Source organism: Ceratosolen solmsi, unplaced genomic scaffold (genome assembly GCF_000503995.2).
Source record: "Ceratosolen solmsi marchali unplaced genomic scaffold, CerSol_1.0 scaffold30, whole genome shotgun sequence".
Lineage (NCBI taxonomy): Eukaryota > Metazoa > Arthropoda > Insecta > Hymenoptera > Agaonidae > Ceratosolen > Ceratosolen solmsi.
Genome location: NW_011948421.1, coordinates 8,937,256 through 8,951,058, shown reverse-complemented (window position 1 = coordinate 8,951,058; position 13,803 = coordinate 8,937,256). Strand labels below are relative to the sequence as shown.

Genomic DNA, 13,803 nt, shown 5'->3' with positions numbered 1-13,803 from the left:
ATATATAAGTGACTAAATACCGAAAAAGTTTAAGACATTTTTTTATTTTATAATTTTTAGTGTTAATAATTAATAATAAGTAATAATTATCTATACATCAATATATAAACATTTTTTATAAATACACGAACTTTTATTATTATAATAACATAAATTATTAACAAGTTATTTATTAATTTTTATAAAAATTCTAAAAATCTAATAATAAATTCATATAATTTGAAAAAATATCTTCACATTATGTAATTAGTAATATTAGAAATTTTAAAAATAAAAAATGGTTACTTAGCAAAAAATAAAAATTTTATTAATCAATGATACAAAAGTATACAATAATTATTATTTAACTCATACTATTATTTTTTTAAAATTGAATCACATATTTTAGATATAAACAGTATTGTATTGTTAAGATATAATATATTGACAATTTATTAAATTTAATGACCCTAAAGATTGAAATTATTCACACTTTTTAGATTTTTAATTATGGTCTTTTACAGATAACTTTAACAAAAGTTACATATACGTTTAGCATTTTAAAGAACATTAAATAAAAATAATTTTAATAATAATAATGTTCATAAATACAATTTAATTTAAATTTTTGTTTAAACATCTTTAAATTAAATAAAACAATTATTAAAAATATGCTAATTACTATATAATATTTATATTTACTAAACATAACTATATTCAAAAATGATTTATTTAGCTTACCTTTTATTTCGTATTTTAATCTTATTATACAAGATAATAAGAACTTACCAAAACATTAATAAGATTTACAAATATCATAGCAATTTGTATATCTAATTGTTATAAATATTATTGTCTTAATAGAAAAATGGACTGATTAAATATACAGAAAGTAGTTTTAAAAACTATACTTTACATATCGCAAGAACAATTGTAACATTTTCATTTTTCGTATATTCAATTGTAATAAAACATTTAAATAAAGAAGGTAATAAATAAATAAAAACGGTTTCTAATAAAACATAATGATATAATAGTAAAAGTATAATAAATTTTCAAGAATAATTTTATTAATATGGCTGATATTATATTTTATTTTCCTTTCGGAATATTAATGCGAATCGTGCACAAAGATTTATTATATTTAAAATATTTTATATTCTTTTAAAGCTTATATATGGCAATGTAATATTTAACAAATGTAATTAGATATTATAGAATGATAAAAAAATGTTATTAAGTTAGTACAAATGAATGTTACGCGAACATACGTGTTAATAATAAATGAAAATAATTTTTCTTTTATAAATATAATGTATTATATATTTAAATATATAAAAATACAAAAGTATACCTTATTTTTGTAGTATGATAGTTCGATGTAAATAAAAATTATATTTTACGATTTCAGCCGACAGACGAAGCCTGTCCGAAATAGCATGTATTGTAGATGCTATTTGACAAACGACAAACATATAAAATAAAAAGTATAAAAATTTAAATATACACATATTGAAAGAATGGCGTAGAATTTAGGAAAAAGCGGTACATAATGTTGATTTAAACATTAGTTCATAATCCATAGAGAAGAGAAACACAGCTTTCTCGATTGACGATTTGCACGAATTAAATTTACATGTTTATCGTTAAAATAGAATAAGTTTATTGATACTTCTAAATTGATTTACGTAACAAGGAGAAAAATGAAGCATAAAAAATTATTAAGAAATTATAACAAATTTTGAAAAACGACTTTGTTAAGAAACTAAAATCTTCAAAGAGACGTGCTGATTCACTCATTCTTTCATAAGATGCTGACCCAATCTATGCAAACATGCAGAAAAATGACTCCGACTTAGTTGGTTAAGAAAGGGATGAAGTACATTTTCTTTTATCAACTATAAGCAATCGTCTGAACCCGCAAAAAAGCACCTTAATATATATATATATATATATTCAGACAAACTTGGTCAATTACTTTCACGATTTTTCAAAATATTATTATATTATATTGATTATAATAATTTTTTACAAGTAAGAAAATTTTGTTTTTGACACAATTATTATAATTTACTGAACATCGTTAAATTGTACGTCAATAAATATATATTAAATCATAAAATAATAAATTTATTAAAATTTATAGAATAAGCATGTTCAGAAATTGTTTAGAAATTGTTTAGGAATTTTCCTTCATTTTGACACGTAATTTCTAACTCTACCTTGAACCATTATATCATTGAAATTTACCATATTATCAATTTTTAATATGTTTCTTGTAGAAAGATTTATGACTTCCACCCTATTTCCTTCCCCACGAATGAGCAAGCCAATGATCCCATTTTAGCAAACGTGAATAACTAATAATTATTTACTAAGCGCATAAGAAGCTATACATTGTTTATAAATTACCCATATAGCCTTCAGTTTGTCACTAACATATGAAACTACATAAACGGGAATATATGCTAATACCGACAACTAATTACTAATTATAAGACGACATAATGATTGTGCACTAAATTTAAGTAAATAATGCTGTACACCTCAAGTACTATGAAATAGTCTGCATTTATTATTTTCTTTAAATATACGTGATTTAAATATAACTTCATGATCTTCAAAAGGTACCATTTACCGTATTATATATCTTGAAAGAATTTATAAAGATAAAAATATAAATAGTTTCATAACATATAATATTTTTAAAAACTTTGATATAATCCTAAAATATTTTAAATTCATTGTTAACCTGAAAATTTTAATGGTTAGTTTAAAAAACTTTACAGTATAATTTTAAATTAAAGATGAAATTAGAATTATTTAATATAATTCAGGTCTGTACATTAAATTAAATCATAATTTTTTAAGAATAAAATTATAATTTATTTATTATATAAGTTTTATGTTTAAATAAATATTTGTAGAATTAATATTTTTTGTACATTTGCTTTACAACATTACGTTTATATTATATTATTCAAATTTATTTATATCATTTATATATTTATTGAAATATCCTCATTAATATTTGGATAAAATACATATTTTTATATAAGAAATTTGGTACTGGTTTATTGACTTCCTCTAATACCATGTAAATAAATAACATTTTCTGCATATTAATATACGTATCTTCAATTTGATATACATTATTAAGAATAAGATTATGATTCGAAATTTTAGCATATAAAAGTGAAAATCGTAGTCAAAAATAAGCATCTATTTTTAGTCTAGTTTTTGGAGATTCATCATTAATATTTTTTTTTTGCCACTAATCAGTTTTATAAAAAATTATATTCATAGTTTCTGTCGAATATTTTATTTATTTGGAAACTAAAAATGTACGCTAGACATTTGTTCTAAATTATACTTTTTAACGCTTCCAATAACCATGAATAAAATTAACTCTTACAATATTTTAGTTAGAATTACACTTCTGGTTTCAAAATTTACCGCAAAATAATTATATAAATCTGATATGTTATTTAATAGTTTCCAAACTTTTTAAATATAATCAGTTCTAATACGTACGATTTAAAGTCATGTTGTAATTAATTGTACATATTTTACAGTACTTTTATTCATATCAACCAGCTGTCTACTTTATTGTAATTACTGTCTTATGTCAGACTCGAAAAACCTCTGATAATAAATAGTCGTACTTTGTGGAAAAAATGAAGTAATAGATTATAGAGTAGTTAAAAATTACATATTTATACGAATGAAAATGGTATAGCTTTAACTTAATATAATCCTCGATTATTCCTTATTTTTCTATATTGCTTCATGAAGCAATAATAATTTATAATTCAATGATATATTAAAGTTTTTAAATTTCTGAACCCTACTTATTATTTAATTGAGATATATATATGAAAAAAAATTATTCACTTTTTAAAATATACAAATATTTTATATAATATATTAAAAAATGAATAAATAAAAAAAATATATATTCTTCTGAAAATTATTTAATAATTTAATAATTCACATGCTTTTATAAATAATCTATTTATTAATAAATTAATATAAATGAAAAAATAGACAGTTTAATAGACAATTTATTCGATATTTTAATATAAGAAATATTATAGAGATTACAAATACTCGTAATCGGTACTAAATTAGTTACAAAATACTAACTAAAAATAGTACTAAATTTTATATGTTTTTTTTGTATTTATGTAACAATAAACCTATATATTTTTTGTTTGTTCAATATTTTTATATTTAATAAATGTAATAAAATTACAAAATGAAAATATCGTTGAAAAATGTACAACATGCGTGGAATTTAGTACACTTTCTTCACCGTCATGTATATCGTTTCACATAAGGCTAGGTTATTGTAGTATCGATTTTCTGGGTTAACTTGGTCCACACCTAGCCTAACCATTCGGCAATTCTTTGTTCAATGTCATACCTTTCGTTTTCTTTGTAAATTTTAATGACTTTTTTATACGTGAACATACTCCATATCAAGTTCTACTTATTATCTTTCTATATAATTTTAATTCGTTAATCTCTACTATTTCACTTCCATATGTATTCTTATTACTACACCTATATATCTAACATGTCAAGAAAATAGACAAAATAATATTGTAACTTATCCTTCTATTATAAAATTTTCATCAAAATATTTAACATAAAGAGTTAGTTAAAATGTTTAATTTAAAAAACAGACATCAAGTCAATACTAAAATTAATAAAAAAAATTAGGTTTGATAGATAGTTGAAACAATCTAATTTATCAATAAAATCAAAAACAAATTTATATATAAGTCCAATATAAAATACACATTAATTCTGACAATTAGAAATTGTCGTAAATTATAACACACATTTTATCATGACTAATATATATATATATAATTTTAAATACAAAGATTATCCTGAGAGTTTATACTTACGAATGCCTAACGACATTTTTGAACACTTATTCATTAATTGTTATAAATAAACTGTTATCTTTCATAAAATTATATTCAGATGCATTCATATATAATGTATGTAATGCCATAATGTATAATGTAAAATATATAAGATGCAAATATTGTCTAACGGTGTAATTGCTTATTAAAAAATAATTGCAATATTAAAAGTTACTGAAGCAATACAGAAAATTACGAATTAATGTTTGAAATCCTGATATTTAAATACATCATAAATATTTGAAGGATTGATTAAAAATATTATTTTAATCATAAATACATATTTACTACAAAAATACTTCAGCAAAAAGCCAATTAAAAAATAAAAAAAAATTTTTTTTAAATTAAAAAAAATTCATCTTTTAATTCTGAATAATACTTTATTCGAGTAATATGGAGAATAGAATTAATTTTGTATCATATATTAAGAAATAATAATAAAAAAATAATAATCAAATTCATTTAAACAATTTTTAAATATATATTAATGAAAATTTATTTATATTTACTGTCTAAAACATAATTATATTCAATGAAGACCTGTGTTGCAAAAGTTTTCTTACAGAATATTAAATCACAAACTAAATAAAAATAAAAAATTTACTATAATTAAGAAAATAAACCTTTTATATATATAATAAGAAAACATGCAATTTTATTTTCCCTAAATACTGTAGAAATGAGTAACATTATTTCTACATAGATTTACTTTGCATTGCAGAAACATTAACAAAAAAACTATTTGAAATATTAATTGTGAATAATATTCCAAGCAACATTTGTTTTCTTAATTTAAATTTTTAGTGTGCAAGATTTTCTTTAATAACATAAATTGCTTTAATAACATATAATGCGTTAAAATTGCAATGATCAATATAACCGTAATGTTTTTCTATTCTATCAAATTGTTTATTTACGAATTCTGAAAATTCATTAATTTTATGAAGTTATAAAGTTCGTTTAAATTAAATCGTTTTTAATTATATGACTCCAGCTACAATTTAATACTATAATGAATTATTTACCACAAATACAAGCATTCTAATTTATATTGTATATTTTATGGGATTTAAGTGGATTAAGTCAAACCATCGTACTAGGACGAAATTACCTGTTCAATTATTAAAGTCATTATTTTATTTTAACATATTAATAGTTGATTTTTTATTAAGTTTAATTAACATGTAATCGTTATATATTCTGATTTGACATGCCTGTGTAATTTTTAATCAATCATTAGTTGTATTTTATTATTTTATTGTAAATTTAATCCAGTCCGACGAAATAATTACATTTTTAATTTGAACAAAATAATAATAATGTAGATTGATTGAGTTTTTACACTAATTACTGAATATGAATAATAAAGAAATATACTTGATATCTTACAAATCAATATACCACATTTCACACATATTAATCTACCCTTGTATCAATTGATGAGGCAAGAGTTTCAGCAATCTTTTTCTGTAACAAATATTAATTATGTTACAAAATTTAATTAATAAACGCAACAGAAATTTTAGGTGAGAAATAAATAAAATGAATCTGATAAAAGTATAATAGTATTACACTGTTAAAATGATATGCTATATAATAACAATAGAAAGCTCATTTCAAAATATCGTTAATTCGAGATTAGAAGAAAAAGGAGATTACATTAATATTCCTGCTCGTTAGATAAGGAAACGAGGAAATTTCGGTTTCACTAGATTATCAACATAATAAGTTAAGTAAAACTTATATAAATGAGAAGTAAATTGCCACCTCGGATCACTCTCTCACGGCCTTCCATATTATTTATAATAAGTATGAATATGAAGATCTTCCACCGTTTCTTCTATACTTGTTACGAATGTCGCAATATTAGATGTGATTATATTTTCAGAGCTGTCCAAAATAGTCGCACGTTTCTGATTAATAGAAGAAGTTGTATTTAATATGCTACGATTCCTGAAAGAGAAAGAATGTTTTTAGTATTTCAAATTTCTCATTCAAGGTAGTTCGATTTAAGATTTGTTCTTTAACTTTCCATCAAATATATCCTTTCAAAAATATAACTAATTTATCAATTTGACTATTCAATCTTTTTATATTTAGATAAGCAATTTCAATAATTTATTGTAATTAAAGAGAATTAATTCTATAATAGCATAAAAGGCGTTATATTACATAAAAAAATTGCAAAGTACTCCATATACAGTATACATATAAGTTTACAATGTTTTCCAGCATATAAAAAAATATTACTTTATATTTAGTACTTTACATTAATTCGAATATATATTATAACTCTAAAGTTATATACCAATTTTATGTTATTTATATAAAAATATTAAGACAATATCAGTTTTATACGGACGATTAGTAGAGAAATTTTAACGTTTGATTTGAGCTGATCCACATCAAATTATTCATATCAAATTATAAATAACGTTATGATTTTCCTCTCAGAAGTGATATTAATAAACAAACTTTTATTTATTAAACAAAAATCAAACATTTGGAAAAAAATCAGTCAAAATATTTCGAAACAATATAAATGATATCGTAATTACATAAACGAATCTAATACGCGTCCAATTTACGTTTTAAATTGAATTTAATTCTATTGATAAATTGAAAATTCACCTGAACCCATGTTAACGTTAAAGATCTAATTCAGTTTTTTTTAAATTTCATTCATATACAATTGCAAAAATTAAAGAACTACAACAAATACTGATTAAATATCAAGATTAAATTGCAGTTTTAAGAAATTTTACAATAAAATTTTCGAATTTAATAAATTGAAAATTTTGAAATTGAGTTTCAATTAACAGATAATTTATATTAATAAATTATAATATTTTATATTATATTATATTATTTATATAATATTTTGTATTATATTACATTATATTACATTAAATTTTATATTTTATATTACATTATAATTTACGGAAAAATAATAATACATAAGCATACCGCTGACAAGAGAAAATTTGACAATAAGTAATTACTAAGTGATTATATACAATTCCATTTTACATTTAAATTTATAATCTGATTCAGAATATATGTAACAAATTATAAAATTCGACGACGAATATATACTTCAACTGTTTGTAAAATTATACTATTCAAGTATTTATATTTGTATTTATAGTTTATATTATTAAACTATTTGAATGATGAGCAATGAGATAAGACTAACGAATTTTATTAATTTAGCAATCCAAAAAACTGTAATTTTTCTAAATTCCATCCAATGTTGATAAATATGTGTGTGTATGTGTGTTAATGTGTGTGTGTGTGTGTGTGTGCGCGCGCGCTCGCGCATATGTATAAGTAGTGTATAAATATAATCATATTCAATGCAATACAAATCCATTGAATTTTGTCCTAAATTTATAAAAAATTCTTTTTAAATTTATTATCTTTTACGCACAATTTCAATGGAATTACTTAATTTTTAATTTATTAAAATTTAGAAAAGGAATATTTTAATATACTAGTATAAATGATATATTTAGCTAAATATTTATAAATAAGTTGTCGATCCAATTACATTAACATTTTAGTTTGTAATGAAAATTTTATTTAAAAAACAATCCGTTTTTTAATGATTAAGGAATTAAGGATTCTTTTTAAAAATATTTTTAATTATAATTTTAATTCAAACTTTAGACTCTTCTAATCGGTATCAAACATATTATTGAACTTCATCGGCTTCATCGGTTATCAAATTACACATTTATAATTTATCTCATAAAACGTAATCGATATTTAAAAATTTTTTTCTATGTATATTTTAAGTAGAAGTTATGAGTTTACTATTCAAAATATGTTTCGAATATTGTGATAATATTCTAGATAATTAGTAAAGGTGCAAACGTTAGGTTGTTGGAATGTTTTGAAATGCAAGCATCCCCAATTCTGTTAAATGTAGAAGCTGTATAAAATTTGTTATAAATTAACGTAAATTCTAATTTTATATTATTTATACTAATGAAAAAGTTTCTATAATTTTTTAGAGTGATAGTTTTAAAAGAAAAAGTATTTGAAATATTTGATTTTTATACTCATTAATTTAAAGTAATAATAAAAATATGTATATAAGAAACGTAATCCTAGACATTATGAAATCCAAAAATAATAACAGGTCACTATACATTATGTCATAAACGGCTAAAATTTCCAACTAATTTGGAAATATCAAACAATAAATCTAAAATCATTTGAAACCATTAAGTAAAATCGATTTATTTAACTTCCAAATACAGTTGTTCGCAAGTAAAAGTTTTGTGGCTCGAACTGCCAAATTCAGTTTATTAGTCTCTCGCCTTAGCGATGCTTAGGAAAGGATACATGTGGAAGGGCTGAAAATATGTATAGTGTGTAACTTTGATTTAAGATATCGTTTATTCTGGTTCATTAAGTATTACAATATTGCAGTTCTATGATTACTTCTAGTGAGAGAGGGAATTATTCTATTGCAATGTTGAGGTTGCTTCTTCGTAATGGTGGCGATGTCGTTGATGTTATAGGGATTAGCAATGGATGTTGATTATTGGATTCTATGCTGACATTGTAAGGATCAGCAAGAGCAGTCGACCATGCTCATTTGATGAGCATGGGAATATGGTAATGGCAGTTAGCAGTGTTTAACAGGGATAATTAACCATACTCAAAAGGGGAGCACGTTAATGTTTCTGTGGTAGTTATCATGTAGAATCGACCATACTCAAAAGGGAGTATGGGAGTATTAGTAAGCTAGTTATACGCAATAACAATAAATGATATACCTTCGAGCGCGGAAGGACTTGGTATTATGAGTTTTATAGTCGACTATTTGTAGAGCAGCAGTCTGCCCTTGATAATTGTAGTTTACGCGGACTAGAGAGGTGAACGAACGTTCTCTGCAATGAATTCACTGAGAGAGAGTACTGCGCCACCTGTCCTTGATTTAAAGAAATGAACGAACGTTCTCTGTAATGACTGTACCGAGAGAGCGTACTGCGTCACTTTCTTGGCAGACTGTATGAAACTTAGTTTGAGTGTGGATGACTAGTATGGACAAATAATTGTATGGTGGCACCTTATGAACTACCAACACTGCGTAATGAATGACTGCTTGGCTTGGCGCACTTAAGTGATTATAATGCTTATGGCTTCACCGTTGAATTACTAACCTGTTATTGCAGATTCTGGCAGAATTATGTACGCGTACATTTTAGGCTGATTGCCAGGTATGCTGCTGATTTAGTAGTTGTGTGAGCTGATACCTAAGTGATTGAGAAATACTGTGAGCAATAACTGATGACTGAGTAGATGGTGAAAGCACAGTGAGCCCGGTGCGTAGCGAGCTGCTCTTAAATATTCGCGTAGCAGCTTACGACGCTGGCAACAGCGCTTGGACGTGTTGCTAAGCCGAAAATGTTGATATCAAAAAATTGAGCTCCAGAATATTCGAGAAGTACAGAAGGACACTGTCTTGGAAGGTTCGAAATTTTTCATCAACGTTGCTATGCGGAAATATTGTAGAGCATTTGAAATTAAGGCGTAGACAATTTACGAATTAGCAGAATCATGTTCACAAACATGAGTGTCCGAGAGCTTGTACTTTTCCCAACTTTTAAATTCTTCGAAGTTGCTCCAATCTCGAACAACAGTAATTTAATAATATTAAAATTTTCACTTATCCTATAATATAAGATTAAAATAATCTTCGATTAAATTATATTTTGAATTGAGCAAAATAGAATTTATTAAAAATTTATAAACTTGAACCTGTACAAATAACAGTTACATAAAAAAAAATTAAATGACTCATAATAAAAAAATAATTATTTAGCAATAGTTTTATTTTAAAATATAATAAAAATATAAAACCTAAATTATAAAAAATTAAAATATTAAAACTAAACGAGTAATAATATCATAAATAATATATTTGAATTGAATTATACATAATTTTCATTGTTTAAACAAAAAAATTAATGATTAGGATTGTTAATCGAATATTCCAATCTAATTAACTATTGAATATTGTAGTAATAATATTTATATTATGATAATTAATAATATATTGAACAGCAGTTGTATATAAATAAAGAATGCCTATATATATGTTTTTCGATATATTAAAAGTATATTTTAAAAGTAAAAAAATAATAAATACTCTCTCCACTTTTTAAAATTAGATACGACTAATAATCTAATTTATTGTAGCTATAAAAATTAAAATTAATGGAATATTTATTAACTATTTTCTAATTAGATAACGAAAATTGTTATTATAAATAAAAAGAAATAGCAGTATTTATCGGAATTTTCTATATTTTAGATTTTTCTTTTTCTACTTTTATTGCTACGGGTGCTAATAATTCAATTTGATATGCATCAATCTGCTTAAATTTTTTAATAGCTAATTATTATCTTAAACTGCGTCTTTATCGAACCGCAAAAAAATTTTAACAAAATTTATAAAAATATTTCCCATTTTTATTACTATTTAGCAATTTTTACTAATATTTAGCAATATTACGTTAAATTATAAGATTAATAGGTTACAATAATATTGCTTAAATATTTAAATTAGAAACAAAATATTATTTGAGCAACCTTTTTTAAATATTTCTGTCAGTAATCAACAGATTGAGCTACAATAAAATCTTTAAATTGCAATTAAATTGTATTGATCTAGTATTTACTACCTACAAGCGAGATAAAGCATTTGTGACTTTCATATTTTTTTAATAAAAAATAGTTTAATTCATAAACAGCTTAAAGACTGTCTATTTAAGGCGGTAATTTGATGACATTATCAAATAAAAATAATTTATAAACTTGAATATAAATTTGCTGTAATTATTGTAAAGAATATATTATCGATTTTGGGTACTTATTTTTTAACAAATAAGGATATGATACAATTCAAAAAATTAATTATAAATATAAATATGGCCTTAATCTTTTAATCAAATACTATATTTTCTCACTACAGATCACGTACCTTCATCTAATACTAAAAGCTATATTCATCAAGTAGCTACTACTCACAATATATCAAGTGACTATACAACATAATTCAGTAATAACAAAACTAAATCTTACTGGTATTTATTTTATAGAAAGACTGATCTTTTCATAATGAAAAATATCATATTTAGCACACAATATATTTAGATAATGTATATTTCATGATATATGTATTAAAAATCATGTTAATTATGTATAAATAAATAATCATATGAAACAATAAATTATTCGTCGTATTCATTTCAATTTTTGAAATACATCTTCAAAGAAACTAAGAAATGTTATTACAATTTCTTAATATTTGTATATTATGATATGTGTATATATGTGTGTGTGTGTGTGTGTGTGTGTGTGTATGTGTGTGTGAGTGTGTCCGTGTATTATAAAATTAAATTTTCATTCTGAAAAACAATGCAGAACTTATGTTTTAATATATTTAAAATATTATGGATTAATTCGTGCAAGAAAAATTTTAATAAATTTGCATTAAATCATTAATTATAATAGTAAGATAATCCAAACAATTAAAGAATATGAATTTCAATATATTTCGACGAAAAAACATAGATACATCTTTGATACAAAATTATTAAAATTGATAGAAATTTAAGAATTGCAAAAAAATTCTATATATTGGCTCAAAAATATTTAAAAAATTTTTTGAAGTTAAGTTATTGATGTGCATCTATGGGTAACTAAAGCATAAAAATAATTATCTTACCTATTGGTTAAAAGATAGCAAAATATGATTTTCAAATTCTGTTTTAGCATCGAAGTCATTGTATATAACTAATAATTATACATATTCAATTCTTAAAATTTCAATTTTTCAACATGAAAATATTTATTCTAGAAAATATTTCTAGAATAAGAATAATGCGTAATCAGAAAACAAAAAATATTCTTTAATTTTGTTCGTACATACTGTGAATTTATTACATATGCACTTCATTTTTGCATATACTTATAAAAATTACAGCTAGTTTTTATTTTATTAAAAATTTGTATTTATCTTTTAGTTTTTCTGTATGGCCAAGATAATACAAACAACTATGTTGTTATATTTCGAAATTCTTTAGTACTTGAATTCAGCAATTTTTATTATCTATAATTTTTAATGACACTTAATGAGCTATTGTGAAAACGAAAAAGCATGTCATTAACTGTAACCAATTACATCTTATCATTGGAAGACTTAGTTAAGGTATTCCGATATTTATGTTCCATTACTATTTTGTTTAAAATAATTAATTGAATCAGAATTTTTTTAGCTGAGTTCATTCTATCCATAGGTTTTATAATATAGAAACATCTATACAAATATTCTGTAGTTCTTAAAATCGTTTTGATAATCTTATCAAATTATTAATAAAGGTATAAAAAGCAATATACACGATTAACAATAAATTTAAATCGCTTAGCATATTCATTTGATTTTCCATTTCTGGGCATGCAAATGTGGTTAATCTATAATTAATGACTAATTTCTTTTACGTCACAAGTGGATAATTTTCATTCTTTTACAGATTCAGTTATGATCTCAGAATACACATTATATTCAATGAAATTGAATTTGAATTTGTTTGTTAAAAATTGGGCTTTTAGGAAAATTATATATACTCAAAAACCAATTACACTTCAATTCCATTTTCATATTCCAACCAATTATTCCATGAAACAATGTTGAAATCTACTCACAAAACAAACACTACCATTAAGCAAACTGAAGAGTTTCTTTTTTATTTAAAAACAATGGTACATTTTGAAAATTAAAATGTATTAATATTTATATAAATATTAAATTATGAAGAAATCTTAAAATGTTTTCAAAATTTAATACATTTGAAAAAGTAGTTTCTTAACA

General features: G+C 22.8%; 2 protein-coding genes across 3 annotated transcripts in view; both read right to left on the bottom strand.

Annotated features, from left to right (window-relative positions):
- The window catches only part of Nca (neurocalcin homolog), a 65,528-nt gene that overhangs the window by 49,067 nt on the left and 2,658 nt on the right, over nucleotides 1-13,803 (bottom strand). The gene's annotated exons all lie outside the window — the stretch shown is intronic.
- LOC105361586 (neuronal calcium sensor 2) overlaps nucleotides 1-13,803 on the bottom strand; it is a 45,350-nt gene that overhangs the window by 31,019 nt on the left and 528 nt on the right. The window lies entirely within an intron of this gene.